Source organism: Pseudophryne corroboree, chromosome 5 (assembly GCF_028390025.1).
Source record: "Pseudophryne corroboree isolate aPseCor3 chromosome 5, aPseCor3.hap2, whole genome shotgun sequence".
NCBI lineage: Eukaryota > Metazoa > Chordata > Amphibia > Anura > Myobatrachidae > Pseudophryne > Pseudophryne corroboree.
This window is the reverse complement of record NC_086448.1, coordinates 78820721-78837276: the sequence shown is the minus strand read 5'-3', so window position 1 is coordinate 78837276 and position 16556 is coordinate 78820721. Positions and strand designations below refer to the sequence as shown.

The 16556-nt window shown below is 45.1% G+C and overlaps 1 pseudogene; it reads left to right on the top strand.

The window, feature by feature from the left end:
- The first annotated feature begins 11721 nt into the window (after positions 1-11721).
- LOC134931418 (5S ribosomal RNA) lies at positions 11722-11840 on the top strand (annotated as a pseudogene).
- The last annotated feature ends 4716 nt before the right edge of the window (positions 11841-16556 follow it).

Sequence of the window (16556 nt, the reverse complement as noted above, 5' to 3'; positions counted from 1 at the left end):
GATGTAACTGCAAAGCATTATCACCGCATATGGCGGAAATATGTTGCTTGGTGTGAGGCCGAAAAGGCCCCAACAGAGGAATTTCAACTAGGTCGATTTCTGCATTTCCTACAAACAGGAGTGACTATGGGCCTGAAATTAGGCTCCATTAAGGTACAGATCTCGGCTCTGTCGATTTTCTTCCAGAAAGAACTGGCTTCATTGCCTGAAGTTCAGACGTTTGTGAAGGGAGTGCTGCATATTCAGCCCCCGTTTGTGCCTCCAGTGGCACCTTGGGATCTCAACGTGGTGTTGAGTTTCTTAAAATCACATTGGTTTGAGCCACTTAAAACCGTGGATCTAAAATATCTCACGTGGAAAGTGGTCATGTTATTGGCCTTGGCTTCGGCCAGGCGTGTGTCAGAATTGGCGGCTTTGTCATGTAAAAGCCCTTATCTGATTTTCCATATGGATAGGGCAGAATGGAGGACTCGTCCTCAGTTTCTCCCTAAGGTGGTATCAGCTTTTCACTTGAACCAACCTATTGTGGTGCCTGCGGCTACTCGGGACTTGGAGGATTCCAAGTTGCTGGACGTTGTCAGGGCCTTGAAAATTTATGTTTCCAGGACGGCTGGAGTCAGGAAAACTGACTCGCTATTTATCCTGTATGCACCCAACAAGCTGGGTGCTCCTGCTTCTAAGCAGACTATTGCTTGCTGGATTTGTAGCACAATTCAGCAGGCGCATTCTGCGGCTGGACTGCCGCATCCTAAATCAGTAAAAGCCCATTCCACAAGGAAGGTGGGCTCATCTTGGGCGGCTGCCCGAGGGATCTCGGCTTTACAACTTTGCCGAGCTGCTACTTGGTCAGGGGCAAACAAGTTTGCAAAATTCTACAGATTTGATACCCTGGCTGAGGAGGACCTGGAGTTCTCTCATTCGGTGCTGCAGAGTCATCCGCACTCTCCCGCCCGTTTGGGAGCTTTGGTATAATCCCCATGGTCCTTACGGAGTTCCCAGCATCCACTAGGACGTCAGAGAAAATAAGATTTTACTCACCGGTAAATCTATTTCTCGTAGTCCGTAGTGGATGCTGGGCGCCCGTCCCAAGTGCGGATTGTCTGCAATACTTGTACATAGTTACTGTTAACTAAAGGGTTATTGTTGAGCCATCTGTTGAGAGGCTCAGTTGTTATCATACTGTTAAACTGGGTATTGTATCACGAGTTATACAGTGTGATTGGTGTGGCTGGTAAGAGTCTTACCCGGGATTCAAAATCCTTCCTTATTATGTCAGCTCGTCCGGGCACAGTGTCCTAACTGAGGCTTGGAGGAGGGTCATAGTGGGAGGAGCCAGTGCACACCAGGTGACCTAAAGCTTTCTTTAATTGTGCCCAGTCTCCTGCGGAGCCGCTATTCCCCATGGTCCTTACGGAGTTCCCAGCATCCACTACGGACTACGAGAAATAGATTTACCGGTGAGTAAAATCTTATTATATAGCGCTCTGGTGTGTGCTGGCATACTCTCTCTCTGTCTCCCCAAAGGGCTTTGTGGGGTCCTGTCCTCTGTCAGAGCATTCCCTGTGTGTATGCGGTGTGTCGGTACGACTGTGTCGACATGTTTGATGAGGAGGCTTATGTGGAGGCGGAGCAGATGCCGATAAATGTGATGTCACCCCCTGCGGGGTCGACACCTGAGTGGATGGTGCTGTGGAAGGAATTACGCGACAGTGTCGACTCCTTGCATAAAAGGTTTGACGACATACCAAATGTGGGACAGCCAGCTTCTCAGCCTGTGCCTGCCCAGGCGTCTCAAAAGCCATCAGGGGCTCTAAAACGCCCGCTACCTCAGATGGCAGACACAGATGTCGACACGGATACTGACTCCAGTGTCGACGACGATGAGACTAATGTAACTTCCAGTAGGGCCACACGTTACATGATTGAGGCAATGAAAAATGTGTTGCACATTTCTGATGTTACCCCCAGTACCACAAAAAAGGGTATTATGTTTGGAGAGAAAAAACTACCAGTAGCTTTTCCTCCATCTGAAGAGTTAAATGAAGTGTGTGAAGAAGCGTGGGCTTCCCCTGATAAGAAACTGGTAATTTCTAAGAGGTTACTAATGGCGTACCCTTTCCCGCCAGAGGATAGGTCACGTTGGGAAACATCCCCTAGGGTGGATAAAGCGCTCACACGCTTGTCAAAGAAGGTGGCACTACCGTCTCCGGATACGGCCGCCCTGAAGGAATCTGCTGATAGAAAGCAGGAGGCTATCCTGAAGTCTATATACACACACACAGGTGTTATACTGAGACCAGCTATTGCTTCAGCATGGATGTGCAGTGCTGCAGCTGCGTGGTCAGATTCCCTGTCGGAAAATATTGATACCCTAGACAGGGACACTATATTGCTAACCGTAGAGCATATTAAAGACGCACTTTTATACATGAGGGATGCACAGAGGGATATTTGCCGGCTGGCATCTAAAATAAGTGCAATGTCCATTTCTGCCAGGAGAGGGTTATGGACTCGGCAGTGGACAGGAGATGCAGATTATAAAAGGCACATGGAAGTTCTGCCTTATAAGGGTGAGGAGTTGTTCAGGGATGGTCTCTCGGACCTCGTTTCCACAGCAACAGCTGGGAAGTCTACATTTTTACCCCATGTTCCCTCACAGCCAAAGAAAGCACCGTATTATCAGGTACAGTCCTTTCGGCCCAAAAGGGGCAAGCGGGTTAGGGGCGCGTCCTTTCTGCCCAGAGGCAGAGGTAGAGGGAAAAAGCTGCAGCATACAGCCAGTTCCCATGAGCAAAAGTCCTCCCCCGCTTCCTCTAAGTCCACAGCATGACGCTGGGGCTCCACAGGCGGAGCCAGGTACGGTGGGGGCCCGTCTCAAATATTTCAGCAATCAGTGGGCTTGCTCACGGGTGGATCCCTGGATCCTTCAAGTGGTATCTCAGGGGTACAAGCTGGAATTCGAGACGTCTCCCCCCCGCCGTTTCCTCAAATCTGCCTTACCAACCACTCCCTCAGGCAGGGAGGCAGTGTTACAGGCAATTCACAAGCTGTATTCACAACAGGTGATCGTAAAGGTGCCCCTACTTCAACAAGGACGGGGTTACTATTCCACAATGTTTGTGGTACCGAAACCGGACGGTTCGGTGAGACCCATTTTAAATTTGAAATCCTTGAACACATATATAAAAAAAATTCAAGTTCAAGATGGAATCGCTCAGGGCGGTTATTGCAAGCCTGGACGAGGAGGATTACATGGTATCACTGGACATCAAGGATGCTTACCTGCATGTCCCCATTTACCATCCTCACCAGGAGTACCTCAGATTTGTGGTACAGGATTGTCATTACCAATTCCAGACGTTGCCGTTCGGTCTATCCACGGCTCCGAGGGTCTTTACCAAGGTAATGGCCGAAATGATGATACTCCTTCGAAAGAAGGGAGTTTTAATTATCCCGTACTTGGACGATCTCCTGATAAAGGCGAGGTCCAGGGAGCAGTTGTTGGTCGGGGTAGCACTATCTCGGGAGGTGCTACAACAGCACGGCTGGATTCTAAATATTCCAAAGTCACAGCTGGTCCCTACGACACGTCTACTGTTCCTGGGGATGGTTCTGGACACAGAACAGAAAAAAGTGTTTCTCCCGGAGGAGAAGGCCAAGGAGCTGTCATCTCTAGTCAGAGGCCTCCTAAAACCAGAACAGGTGTCGGTGCATCACTGCACGTGGATCCTGGGAAAGATGGTAGCTTCCTACGAAGCAATTCCATTCGGCAGGTTCCATGCAAGAACCTTTCAGTGGGACCTGTTGGACAAGTGGTCCGGATCGCATCTTCAGATGCATCGGCTGATAACCCTGTCTCCAAGGACCAGGGTGTCTCTGCTGTGGTGGCTGCAGAGTGCTCATCTTCAAGAGGGCCGCAGATTCGGCATACAGGACTGGGTCCTGGTGATAACGGATGCCAGCCTTCGAGGCTGGGGGCAGTCACACAGGGAAGAAACTTCCAAGGACTATGGTCAAGTCAGGAGACTTCCCTGCACATGAATATTCTGGAACTGAGGGCCATTTACAATGCCCTAAGTCAGGCAAAACCCCTGCTTCAAAACCAGCCGGTACTGATCCAGTCAGACAACATCACGGCGGTCGCCCATGTAAACCGACAGGGCGGCACGAGAAGCAGGACGGCGATGGCAGAAGCCACAAGGATTCTCCGATGGGCGGAAAATCACATGTTAGCACTGTCAGCAGTGTTCATTCCGGGAGTGGACAACTGGGAAGCAGACTTCCTCAGCAGGCACGACCTCCACCCGGGAGAGTGGGGACTTCATCCAGAAGTCTTCCAACTGATTGTAAACCGTTGGGAAAGGCCACAGGTGGACATGATGGCGTCCCGCCTAAACAAAAAGCTAGAAAGATATTGCGCCAGGTCAAGAGACCCGCAGGCGATAGCTGTGGACGCTCTAGTGACACCGTGGGTGTACCGGTCGGTTTATGTGTTCCTTCCTCTTCCTCTCATACCAAAGGTACTGAGGATAATAAGGAGAAGAGGAGTAAGAACTATACTCATTGTTCCGGATTGGCCAAGAAGAGCTTGGTACCCAGAACTTCAAGAAATGATGTCAGAGGACCCATGGCCTCTGCCGCTCAGACAGGACCTGCTGCTGCAGGGGCCCTGTCTGTTCCAAGGCTTACCGCGGCTGCGTTTGACGGCATGGCGGTTGAACACTGGATCCTGAAGGAAAAGGGCATTCCGGAGGAAGTCATTCCTACGCTGATTAAAGCTAGGAAAGAAGTAACCGCAAATCATTATCACCGCATATGGCGAAAATATGTTGCGTGGTGTGAGGCCAGGAAGGCCCCAACGGAGGAATTTTAGCTGGGCCGTTTCCTGCACTTCCTACAGTCAGGGGTGACTATGGGCCTAAAATTGGGTTCCATTAAGGTCCAGATTTCGGCTCTATCGATTTTCTTCCAGAGAGAACTGGCTTCACTACCTGAAGTTCAGACTTTTGTTAAGGGAGTGCTGCATATTCAGCCCCCTTTTGTGCCTCCAGTGGCACCTTGGGATCTCAACGTGGTGTTGGATTTCCTAAAGTCACATTGGTTTGAGCCACTTGAAACCGTGGAATTGAAGTATCTCACGTGGAAAGTGGTCATGTTGTTGGCCTTGGCTTCGGCCAGGCGTGTATCAGAATTGGCGGCTTTGTCATGTAAAAGCCCTTATCTGATTTTCCATATGGATAGGGCAGAATTTAGGACTCGTCCCCAGTTTCTTCCTAAAGTGGTATCAGCTTTTCATCTGAACCAACCTATCGTGGTGCCTGCGGCTACTACAGACTTGGAGGCTTCCAAGTTGTTGGACGTAGTCAGGGCCCTGAAAATCTATGTTTCCAGGACAGCTGGAGTCAGAAAGACTGACTCGCTATTTATCCTGTATGCGCCCAACAAGTTGGGTGCACATGCTTCAAAGCAGACTATTGCTCGCTGGATCTGTAGTACGATTCAGCTTGCACATTCTGCGGCTGGACTGCCGCATCCTAAATCAGTAAAAGCCCATTCCACAAGGAAGGTGGGCTCTTCTTGGGCGGCTGCCCGAGGGGTCTCGGCTCTACAACTTTGCCGAGCAGCTACTTGGTCGGGGTCAAACACGTTTGCTAAATTCTATAAGTTTGACACCCTGGCTGAGGAGGACCTAGAGTTTGCCCATTCGGTACTGCAGAGTCATCCGCACTCTCCCGCCCGTTTGGGAGCTTTGTTATAATCCCCATGGTCCTTACGGAGTCCCAGCATCCACTTAGGACGTTAGAGAAAATAAGAATTTACTCACCGGTAATTCTATTTCTCGTAGTCCGTAGTGGATGCTGGGCGCCCATCCCAAGTGCGGATTGTCTGCAATACTTGTATATAGTTATTGCCTAACTAAAGGGTTATTGTTGAGCCATCTGTTGAGAGGCTCAGTTGTTATCATACTGTTAACTGGGTATTGTATCACGAGTTATACGGTGTGATTGGTATGGCTGGTATGAGTCTTACCCGGGATTCAAAATCCTTCCTTATTGTGTCAGCTCTTCCGGGCACAGTATCCTAACTGAGGTCTGGAGGAAGGTCATAGTGGGAGGAGCCAGTGCACACCAGTAGTCTAAAGCTTTCTTTTAGTTGTGCCCAGTCTCCTGCGGAGCCGCTATTCCCCATGGTCCTTACGGAGTCCCAGCATCCACTACGGACTACGAGAAATAGAATTACCGGTGAGTAAATTCTTATTATTTTGCACTTTCTACTCTAGTTAACCTGTCCTAATTAAAATGGAATGTGCCAACACAGCTGTATTAGTTTTTATGATAGCAATATCAACGGTTAGTCACGGTGCTTTCGCTGTATACTGTAGGTAGAGGTCTACAATGCCTCAGCTGAGTTAGATTTGTTTACAACCAAGACCTTTGGATTCTGTGTGTGAAACTAGAAAATCCACAGAGTCTGCTTGGGAGAAATTGGACTTCTGTACCACTTCCCACCAGAGACCTAAGATTGTGACCTGAACAATGAAACAAAATGGCTGCTCTGGTGATTCTGAGAAGGTCTCAGCAGCACACATAAAACAAATTCTGCCAGGAGACCATCTAGCTTTTACAGCCAATGAAACCACATATTTCTCTTGTGTCTCACACTGCTCCAGGTGCTGGCAGGGTGCACAGCTGGTACCTTTCCTTACTTTTATTTCATTAGGGACCATAAATAATAAGCATGAATGGCGTGCACAATTGGTCTCCATGTAATTATAGAAGATGCACAGTATGTACTTTATAATGAGCGAGGCTACATCGTAGTTCATTACTAACTACATTAGTAAACTCGCATATAAGATAAAAACCTGTTATGAGACAGGACTGAAGGGTGGAAGTTATGCTTGGGGGAGAGAAATAAGCGCTGGCTGTCAGTGTGCATAGAGAACCATTAACTTGAGTCCTGTATACACAGTGGCAGATCATCTATTTAATGTCTGGGTGTAAGTAAGAAAGTATTATTTATTTTGTCAACAAGTTTGCTAGAAATGTAATCTCTAGCTCGGATTTCGGATGTATCAGTTAGAGGAACATTAATTATAGCACTATAGGGGCGATATCGTTCCAGACTAAGATTATCATATGTCCATTTAATGCATATTAGGGCCATAGGGCCTGTGTAAGCAATACAAACTGATCCAAATGCCCACGCAGATTTCCGATTATTGGGAATCTGCCCTGAGTGATCTCACACAGTCCCCCTTCTGCCTCAGAGACAACAGGTGGACACTGCTTTCTCCTTTTTAATCTTTATTAGCACCCTTTCATTTCATTAATACACATGTGTTCTTGTGAGTCAGATTTTAACCTCTAATTTTCACTGTCATACTTGACTTCATAGTGATTATCACAATGTCTCATCCATACGAGGATATTAAAAGCTAAGTTTTAACCAATTATTCCCTAGTGCGCCCATGATACAGTACTTTTCTTTTTCTCCTTGTCCCCTTCTGCCTCTGCCTGATTGACAGGCAGAGGCGCGTTCGGGAAGGGGGCAGTGTGGGGCATTTCCGGAAATGGGGCGGGTCGCCCCCATTCTCTGGGAGTGGCAAGGCTAGGGTTTGCTTCTCAAGACGCATACTTCCTGGCCTCCCACCAAGGCGCTTCTGCGCCGGCCAGCCTGTGTAAGCTGAGACCTACTCAGCTGGCCATCTGTGGGAAACACTGTAACGTTGGTGGTCACCGCGCTGGGATTGCAAGTGCGTCAAGGAGATGTCTGACACCTGCATTTGCATTTTCCGTGGACAGACTCGCAAAGCCGCTTGTGTGCGGCTTAGCAAATCCGTCTACTGCTGAATCAGGCCCACAGACCAGGGGGTTGGGCGGCATACAGATTAACAGAGCTGCAGTCAGGGGTAGATTGAGGAGACTTGGCATATGCTGGGTTCCTTACTAATATATATATTATTGGCTTGGGTACCATTTTACTATAGGAGGGAGAAACGGAAAAGCTTGCATGCCAGCGACGCTGCGAATGAAGGTTCAAATAATAAATAGCAATTCCATATATGGTAGGATAGGTGGATCCAGGGGAGGGGGGGCACTTGGGCCCGTGCCCCCCCCTCCTGTCGTTTCTGACTTCTTTTTTTCTTAAAAGGAGAACAGCAGCAGCACTACTACTATTTCTGTCAGTCAGATTTGATTAAAGAGCCGGCAGGCACTAGGACCCACGCGGCTCTAACAACAAGTCCGTGTGCTCACACCGCAACCTACCTCCCCCACCGTCAGCCGGCCAGAGTCCAGCCCAGGCGCGGGGTTCAAGTGCCAGCATTGAGTAAGACTTACTTATGACGGCGCAGAAGGTTTCATTAGCCCTCACTGCACCACACAGTTTCCCAGCACTTCCTCCTCCACTTCCTTTACCACCATGCTAGGTGCAGTCACACTCAGCTTCAGCTTTGAGAAGGCGGCCCGTGTGATTGTGACAGGGCTGTCCTGCAGATGTCTTATGTGTGCTTGTTGGAGATCCAGCTGGCTGCTTCTGCTAATCAAAGATGGGCAGTTCGTGTCCTGCAGTCTGAGTCTCAGTGCAGTGCCCAAAACAAGGTATGCTGCACCTGCCACCACCAACTAAAAACTATAATAATTATATTGTGCTGGGGTGCCTTCCAGGCTCCCATAACTAATGGAACAGGTGACCAACATTTCAAGGCCCAATCAGCCTTTTCATCAGGGTGCAACATTGGCAATAAACCAGGATGCGCTCCTACAGCCAATCATTACCTGATGGCGTATTCTGTGAGGCCATACCCCCTGTTATACCACACCCCTTATCTGGGAGCATGCGTGCCTTAGGTGCATGTAAATATAACTATTACCGTTCCCATATCATGATGCCCCCCCTTTCATTTTCTTCTGGATCCGCCCCTGTATGGTAGTCTAGATTATCAGTTGGTTACTTTTATAAGAAATCTAGGTTTGACTTTTCCATATACGTGATTCAAAAATAGCAGAAGAGTTAAGTGCAATCAGACTCATAATGTCACAGATAATGTAATAGACCCAGTGATGTAAGTCAGTTGTTTATTTATTATTAAACTTGATCAAATTTTGGAACGCGGTGCACATAAATTGTCGCCACATCTGTCTCTGCTACAGTGGAGCTTTTAATATTAATTTCGTTACCCCCGGGGACATCAACACACAGCATGGAAAATATTAGTCAGAGATCTGTTAGCTTATCAGTACGTATTTGGACCATGAGAGTAAAGTCACAGGAACATGGGCAGAACATACAGGTTCCATGCAGGTAGCACCCTTGGTTGACATCATACCCAAGTCTCAGAGCTGCTAGGAACCAGAGAGAAAGGGATGGTAAACCAATCAATAAATAATTGACGATATTTCCATATAAAGTAATAACTGTCCATTATAAGTAGATTGCCCATAAAAAATAACAAGTTAATGAAATGTTGTTATATTTATGATAGAAATACGTAATCTTGGGGCAAAAATAAATGTTCCGCAGCCTGGGTTAGATGTTGTGAACTGGCCAATATGTCTTACCGGTGATAAAGGAGAGCTACATCATTATCGTAAAAGATTACTTCAGATGTCACAGTGTTAACAGGAAAAATCTGTGCAAAAAAGTGAAAACATAAAAGCAAAAAAACTTCAGCACTTAATAAGTAAGTAAAAAAGTTTTCTGGTGTAGAACATAAAAAAAGGACAATAACAGTACAGGATTTATAGCACAATCATCATTGTTGTGTTCCGAAATGGCAAAACCTTCTTTCTGTATAACGGTACTTTTATGATTCCAGGCAAGTTGCCCAAAATAGCACAGATAAGTGTCTACAGCAATTGCTTTGTGCCTAAGAAGTAAGATAAATTCAAGGAAATATGTTTAATATCAGTTTAGTGAGCAGTGGGTAGAGCAAAGCAGCAGGAGGTTCTCATTTAGGACATTATAATTAAACAAAATGTTTTGCTTTACTGGTACAAACTCCTCTCTAGCTGTAATTCTGGGATGCATTTACAGAGTATGTATTTCGTACTACTAGTCCATCAGTCTGTAACTGCAGTGCATGGAAATGTTTTTTTTTTTTTTCAATGGCAGAAATGACAGATGCATATAGGTATAGAAACATAGAATTTGACGGCAGATAAGAACCACTTGGCCCATCTAGTCTGCCCCTTTTTTTTCTCCTTTAGGTAATCTCAACCCTTTTTGAACCTTTATTCATTGTAAGGATATTCATATGCCTATCCCAAGCATGTTTAAATTGCTCTACAGCACAGGTTCTCAAACCCGGTCCTCAGGACCCCACACAGTGCATGTTTTCCAGGTCTCCTCGCAGAATCGCAAGTGAAATAATTAGCTCCACCTGTGGACCTTTTAAAATGTGTCTGTGAGTAATTAATACACCTGTGCACTTGCTGGGTTACCTGCAAAACATGCACTGTGTGGGGTCCTGAGGACCGAGTTTGAGAACCCCTGCTCTACAGTCTTAGCCTCTACCACCTCTGATGGGAGGCTATTCCACTTATCCACTACCCTTTCTGTGAAGTAATTGTACCTTAAATTTTGCATGAACCTGCCTCCCTCCAGTTTCAGTGTATGTCCTCGAGTTCTAATACGTCTATTACTATGAAAAGCGGCACCTAGCCCTCAGTGTTTGCCACCCTGATGCTTACTTCAGTGTCATGTACGTTGAAGCAAAAATGCTTATATACCATGTACTTGTCCTACATTGTCTTGTAATGTAATTCACAGTTTCTCTTGTTTTGTTCAATTGTTTATGTACTTTGTTAGGCACTGTGGAACCCTTGTGGTGCCATATAAATAAAGGATGATAATAATAATGAAACTACTACTACTACTACTACTACTACTACTAATAATAATAATAATATCTGAACTGATCCAATTGTTACCTTCTTAGACTTTAAATTATGGTATCAGTGATACCTTTTGGGGAGTGTCATGTCTTTAAGCATAATACATTTGTTAAATCCATCTCATTTCTCTGTAAGCTCCACAGTGAACAAGCCACCCTGGTGAAACGGTCCGTCTGTGCTCAGTGATGCTGAACTTTCCTTAGTTCAGATCACCTTATTGGTATCTCCTGGTATTGTATGTGCCTATTAGGCCTCTAATTATTATGTTATTGATATAACTTATATTGCTTCTTTATTACTTGCTAACTTGATTCCTAATTTGTAAATTTGCTCTTAAACCAATTTTTGTTTTTGGTTTTGTTTATATGTCCTTTTCTCATAAAATGTATATGTCTCCAGCAGTTTTTTCTGCTTAACAGAACCCTGCATTTATTTGAGTATTTCAGGGTTATTACCATGCAGTTTGATTCTGATTATCTTTATGGTCCCTGTTGATACAGTTTAATAGTCTGTCTACCCTTGACCTCTGGGTGATTACATTGTATCACCTTCTTAATCCCCTTTACTTTTCAATAGGCGAGCCTAAACCTACCTCTCTCATTCACTGTCCGCTATAAATCTATAAGACAGTGGACAGCAGAAGGCGGGGTACCCTCCCTATTCTTTACTTATCTCACTCATATTTCAGTACACTCTCATCCAGATGCGAGACCACTCTCTGCAATGCCAATGGTAACAGAGAATCTGCGCTAGATACTGGACAGCAGAAGTACCCTTGTTGCTCACTATTTGATACACTCTCTCATTTGTGTCTTAGTGTTCCATTTACTGCCATATTTCAGCGGCAACGCCCAATCTCATCCAATCTTGGAAGCTAAGCGTTGATAAGCCTGATTAGTACCCAGCGGGGTGACCTCTTGGGAATATCAGGTGCAGTAATGATGTGACCTTTGATCGCAAACAGCAGAAGTGTTAGGGCAACTTCTGAACCTCTCAACTTCATATTCTGACCAATTCTTTGCAAAAAATAAATTGTTTTTGTATTAATGCCTATTGGCATTTAAATTTTCATAAATACTTCTTTCATATTTAGATTTTACTTTTTGTTAGCAAACAAAGACCCTACCAGGAGTTTACCATCAGTCATTGGACATTTTCAATTATGAATTACAATTTTTGTGCCTTTCATCTATATTTATGATACATTTTGATTAATATTTTCCTATCATTTATATCTTTTATCTGTACCTTTAAATTAAAAAAATTCTTTTTGATCACCGCAGGCACTAAATTGTTGTTTTTCCATATATTTTTCACCTTAGGTGCATCTAATGGTGTATCAGGCTTATCCTGATTTTTATTAGTTTGATTGTCATCATTTGTCATGTATACTTTGTGCATTTGAACATTTTTCTGTATCAAAATTTTTTTTCATTTTTATTCTATTCAATTAAAAGTTAAGTTTTAATAAATCTATTATATTTTTCTAAGTGTGCCCCAACACAGAGTCTTTCTTTTTTCTTCCTCTTGCTTTACTGTTACTGACTCTGGGAGCACCACCAACCTAAAATAATTGTTAGATACCCTCTTTTCGAGGTATCTTTAAGCTCAGTATTGTTGGTAATTTCTGAACAGTTGTTTACAATTTTTGTACAAACTCATGTTCTTCATCATATCTATTCTCCTGTGCGGAACCAAACCCACTTTCTCTGTTAGCTCCATCAAGTGGCCAGTGTAGAATCAGCTCACCTCTCATGCTTCCTTCTAAAGTTTCCCAGTGTATCCTGAGTAGGTCTTGATACGGCACGTTTCCTTCTCAGTATTTCACATGTCTGCTGTAAACAGGAGCATATAAATTGTATCCTCCACTCAGCACAGTATTGATTGTAAGGATCACCTAAATCTGTTTCCATTACATTTGAGGTCATCTTGTTATGTTTTATGTACGCATTGCATAATGTCAGTTTCACATTGTTTCTGCATTCTATTGTTAGTTTATATTCAGTTTTACCATCAAATTCATATTTTTCAAATTACTACAAGAAAAACACATTTCTTTAGATCTTCACATCTAGATTGGATTGTTGAAAAGTTAAAATCTTCATTCAGACATGCCACAGCCAGGGAGTAGTAAATACATATCACACTATCTCCTCCCAAGATGGGGACCTGATCTCTAAAATGTCATGTCAGGTACTTCTTGTTCCAATGCTTGGCCTCAGATCTTGTAGCCTCCATTGGTAACATCATTACATACATATCCCCTGTAATGCAGCATACATCATCTGCAATGAAACACACATGCCCTCTCGTGTAACAGATATGTCCAGGGGCAAACACAGGATTTTCATGGGGGTCTCCATACATGCATGTGTGTATATGTTATATATACACAGACACACACATGCATATAGCATACACACATAGCATACACACACACATACTCTAGCATATATACGCACAAGCAGACATTCACATGACATACTTACAAACACACACCGCATACATACAGTAAACACAGCATATACACACACATACTTACATATTAGTATTGTGGTCTGGGATAGGGTAATAGGGTTGTTTTTTTAGCGGTTTGGGTTAGGGTATTAGGGCTAATTTAGGGGTCTGGACTAGTGGTTTGGGTATTAGTGCTAGGGGCTTGGGTTAGGGCACTAGTGATAAAGTATTAGGCTTGGTTCAGCAGCTTTGACCAGGGTAACAGGACCAGTTTAAGTGTTTGTTTTAGGGGTAGGGCACTAGAGACAGAGCAAAAGGGTTTGTTTAGTGCTTTGGGCTAGGTCAAAAGGGATAAAGGTTCCAGGGATGGCTCAGTAGGCCAGGCTAGGATACCAGGAAAGATGTCAGGGCTAGGGGCCATGGCCAGGATGAGGTTTGAGACCAGGATCAAGATTGAGGGCCGCCAGGGTGTCAGCATCAGAGCCTCACATCCCAGACCCTCCGGGACTGCACCAAACTTGGGGCATGCCCCACGGTGTCTCAAACAAAAGCAATAATAAATAGCAGCAAGCAAAGTGGCCGCTCATAGCAGTGTCCATGCAGGGAGCTCAAACGTACATCACAAAGGTATCTCCAATACACAGCCCACAGGTATGTCCAAGGCAGAGCTCTAGGACAGAGGTTCTCAAACTCGGTCCTCGTGGGCCCACACAGTGCATGTTTTGCAGGTCTCCTCACAGATTCGCAAGTGAAATAATTAGCTCCACCTGTGGACCTTTTAAAATGTGTCAGTGAGTAATTAATACACCTGTGCACCTGCTGGGTTACCTGCAAAACATGCACTGTGTGGGCCCACGAGGACCGAGTTTGAGAACCTCTCCACTAGGATGTTACTTTAAAAGCACAATACATATGTATTTCTAATGCTAGGTATATACCGACTTTGTTCCCCCCTATTCTACACTATGTGTACCCACCTTCTTTTGTCATATTCTACACAATGTATTTATGTATGTAGTGCTTACTTATTGGTTCACGTGCAGGGTATAGACTCCCTGTTGCGATTATACACTATCTCACTCAGGCATCACCACACATGCTGCTATGCCCGCCCCTTCTCTTCCCTGCAGCCTGTGCAGGCTGACACTGCATGCGATTTGGCTAGTCACCTGACAGGCACAGCTGAGAGGAGCTTAGAGTCAGTAATCACTGAGCTCAGCAGCGTTGTTGAACAACAATCCGATTGGTAGTGCTAGGCTGTTAGCAGTGGTCCTCAAGGCACCCCAACAGTCCAGGTTTTAAAGATATCTGTGCATAGGCAAAGGTGACTTAATTAGTACCTCAGACAGTTTGATGTGCACAAGCAGGAGTATCCCTAAAACCTGGACTGTTGGGGTGCCTTCAGGACTGCGTGTGGGTACCACTGCTATACCGATATACATCTTTGTTGGGTTCTGTTTCACCAAAACCATTCTTCGACACCTGGGTGATACATATCCTGTGCGTTGTTTTTTTTTTACAGTATATTCTCTTAGACATTGTGAGAACTCCAAGCAAACTACAAGCAGAACATATGTGAACTTCTTGAAGCCCATTTGATTATTGTGGGACATTATCTAGGCACCAATTTGCACTTTATTGTTGATCGACTCAGTCTTTTGCAAGGGTTGGCAGTGGCTCTTTTATTGAGTATAAGTGTCAGCCAGATCTATCTAATCTATCTTATCTATCGAAAATATGTATATGTGTTTGTTCTTCATAGGCTCCTACATGGCTTGATGGATCTGGACCAAACTGGGTACGCATACCCTTCATTATCCAACTTAAACAAGTTTTAAACAAACACAAAAAAAAATAAGATTTTAAACCTACCGGTAAATCTTTTTCTCGTAGTCCGTAGAGGATGCTGGGGACTCCGAAAGGACCATGGGATAGACGGGCTCCGCAGGAGACATGGGCTCTTTAAGAAAGACTTTAGGTCTGGGTGTGCACTGGCTCCTCCCTCTATGCCCCTCCTCTAGACCTCAGTTAGAGAAACTGTGCCCAGAGGAGATGGACAGTACGAGGAAAGGAATTTTGTTAATCCAAGGGCAAGAGTCATACCAGCCACACTAATTACACCGTATAACTTGTGTATCAATTAAACAGTTAACAGTATGAAAAAATAACGTAGCATCAGTCCAACCTGATGAAACTATAACATAACCCTTATGTAAGCAAAACTATATACAAGTCTCGCAGAACAAGTCCGCACTTGGGACGGTCGCCCAGCATCCTCTACGGACTACGAGAAAAAGATTTACCGGTAGGTTTAAAATCTTATTTTCTCTAACGTCCTAGAGGATGCTGGGGACTCCGAAAGGACCATGGGGATTATACCAAAGCTCCCAAACGGGCGGGAGAGTGCGGATGACTCTGCAGCACCGAATGAGCAAACCTTAGGTCCTCCTCAGCCAGGGTATCAAACTTATAGAACTTTGCAAAGGTGTTTGAACCCGACCAAGTAGCAGCTCGGCACAGTTGTAGTGCCGAGACCCCTCGGGCAGCCGCCCAAGACGAGCCCACCTTCCTAGTGGAATGGGCCTTGATCGATTTTGGTAACGGCAATCCAGCCGTAGAATGCACCTGCTGAATCGTATTACAGATCCAGCGAGCAATAGTCTGCTTCGAAGCAGGGGCGCCAACCTTGTTGGCTGCATATAATACAAACAGTGCTTCCGTTTTCCTGACTCTAGCCGTTCTGGCCACATAAATTTTCAAAGCCCTGACTACATCAAGGGACTCGGAATCCTCCAAATCTCGTGTAGCCACAGGCACCACAATAGGTTGGTTCATATAAAAAGAGGACACCACCTTAGGCAAGAATTGAGGGCGAGTCCGCAATTCCGCCCTATCCATATGGAAAACCAGATAGGGCTTTTATGAGACAACGCCGCCAATTCCGACACTCGCCTAGCCGAAGCCAAGGCTAATAACATGACCACCTTCCAAGTGAGATATTTTAACTCCACCGTTTGAAGTGGTTCAAACCAGTGCGACTTAAGGAAACTCAACACCACGTTAAGGTCCCACGGCGCCACCGGACGTATAAAAGGAGGCTGAATATGCAGCACTCCCTTTACAAAAGTCTGTACTTCTGGGAGAGAAGCCAATTCTTTTTGAAAGAAAATGGATAAGGCCGAAATCTGAACCTTAATGGAT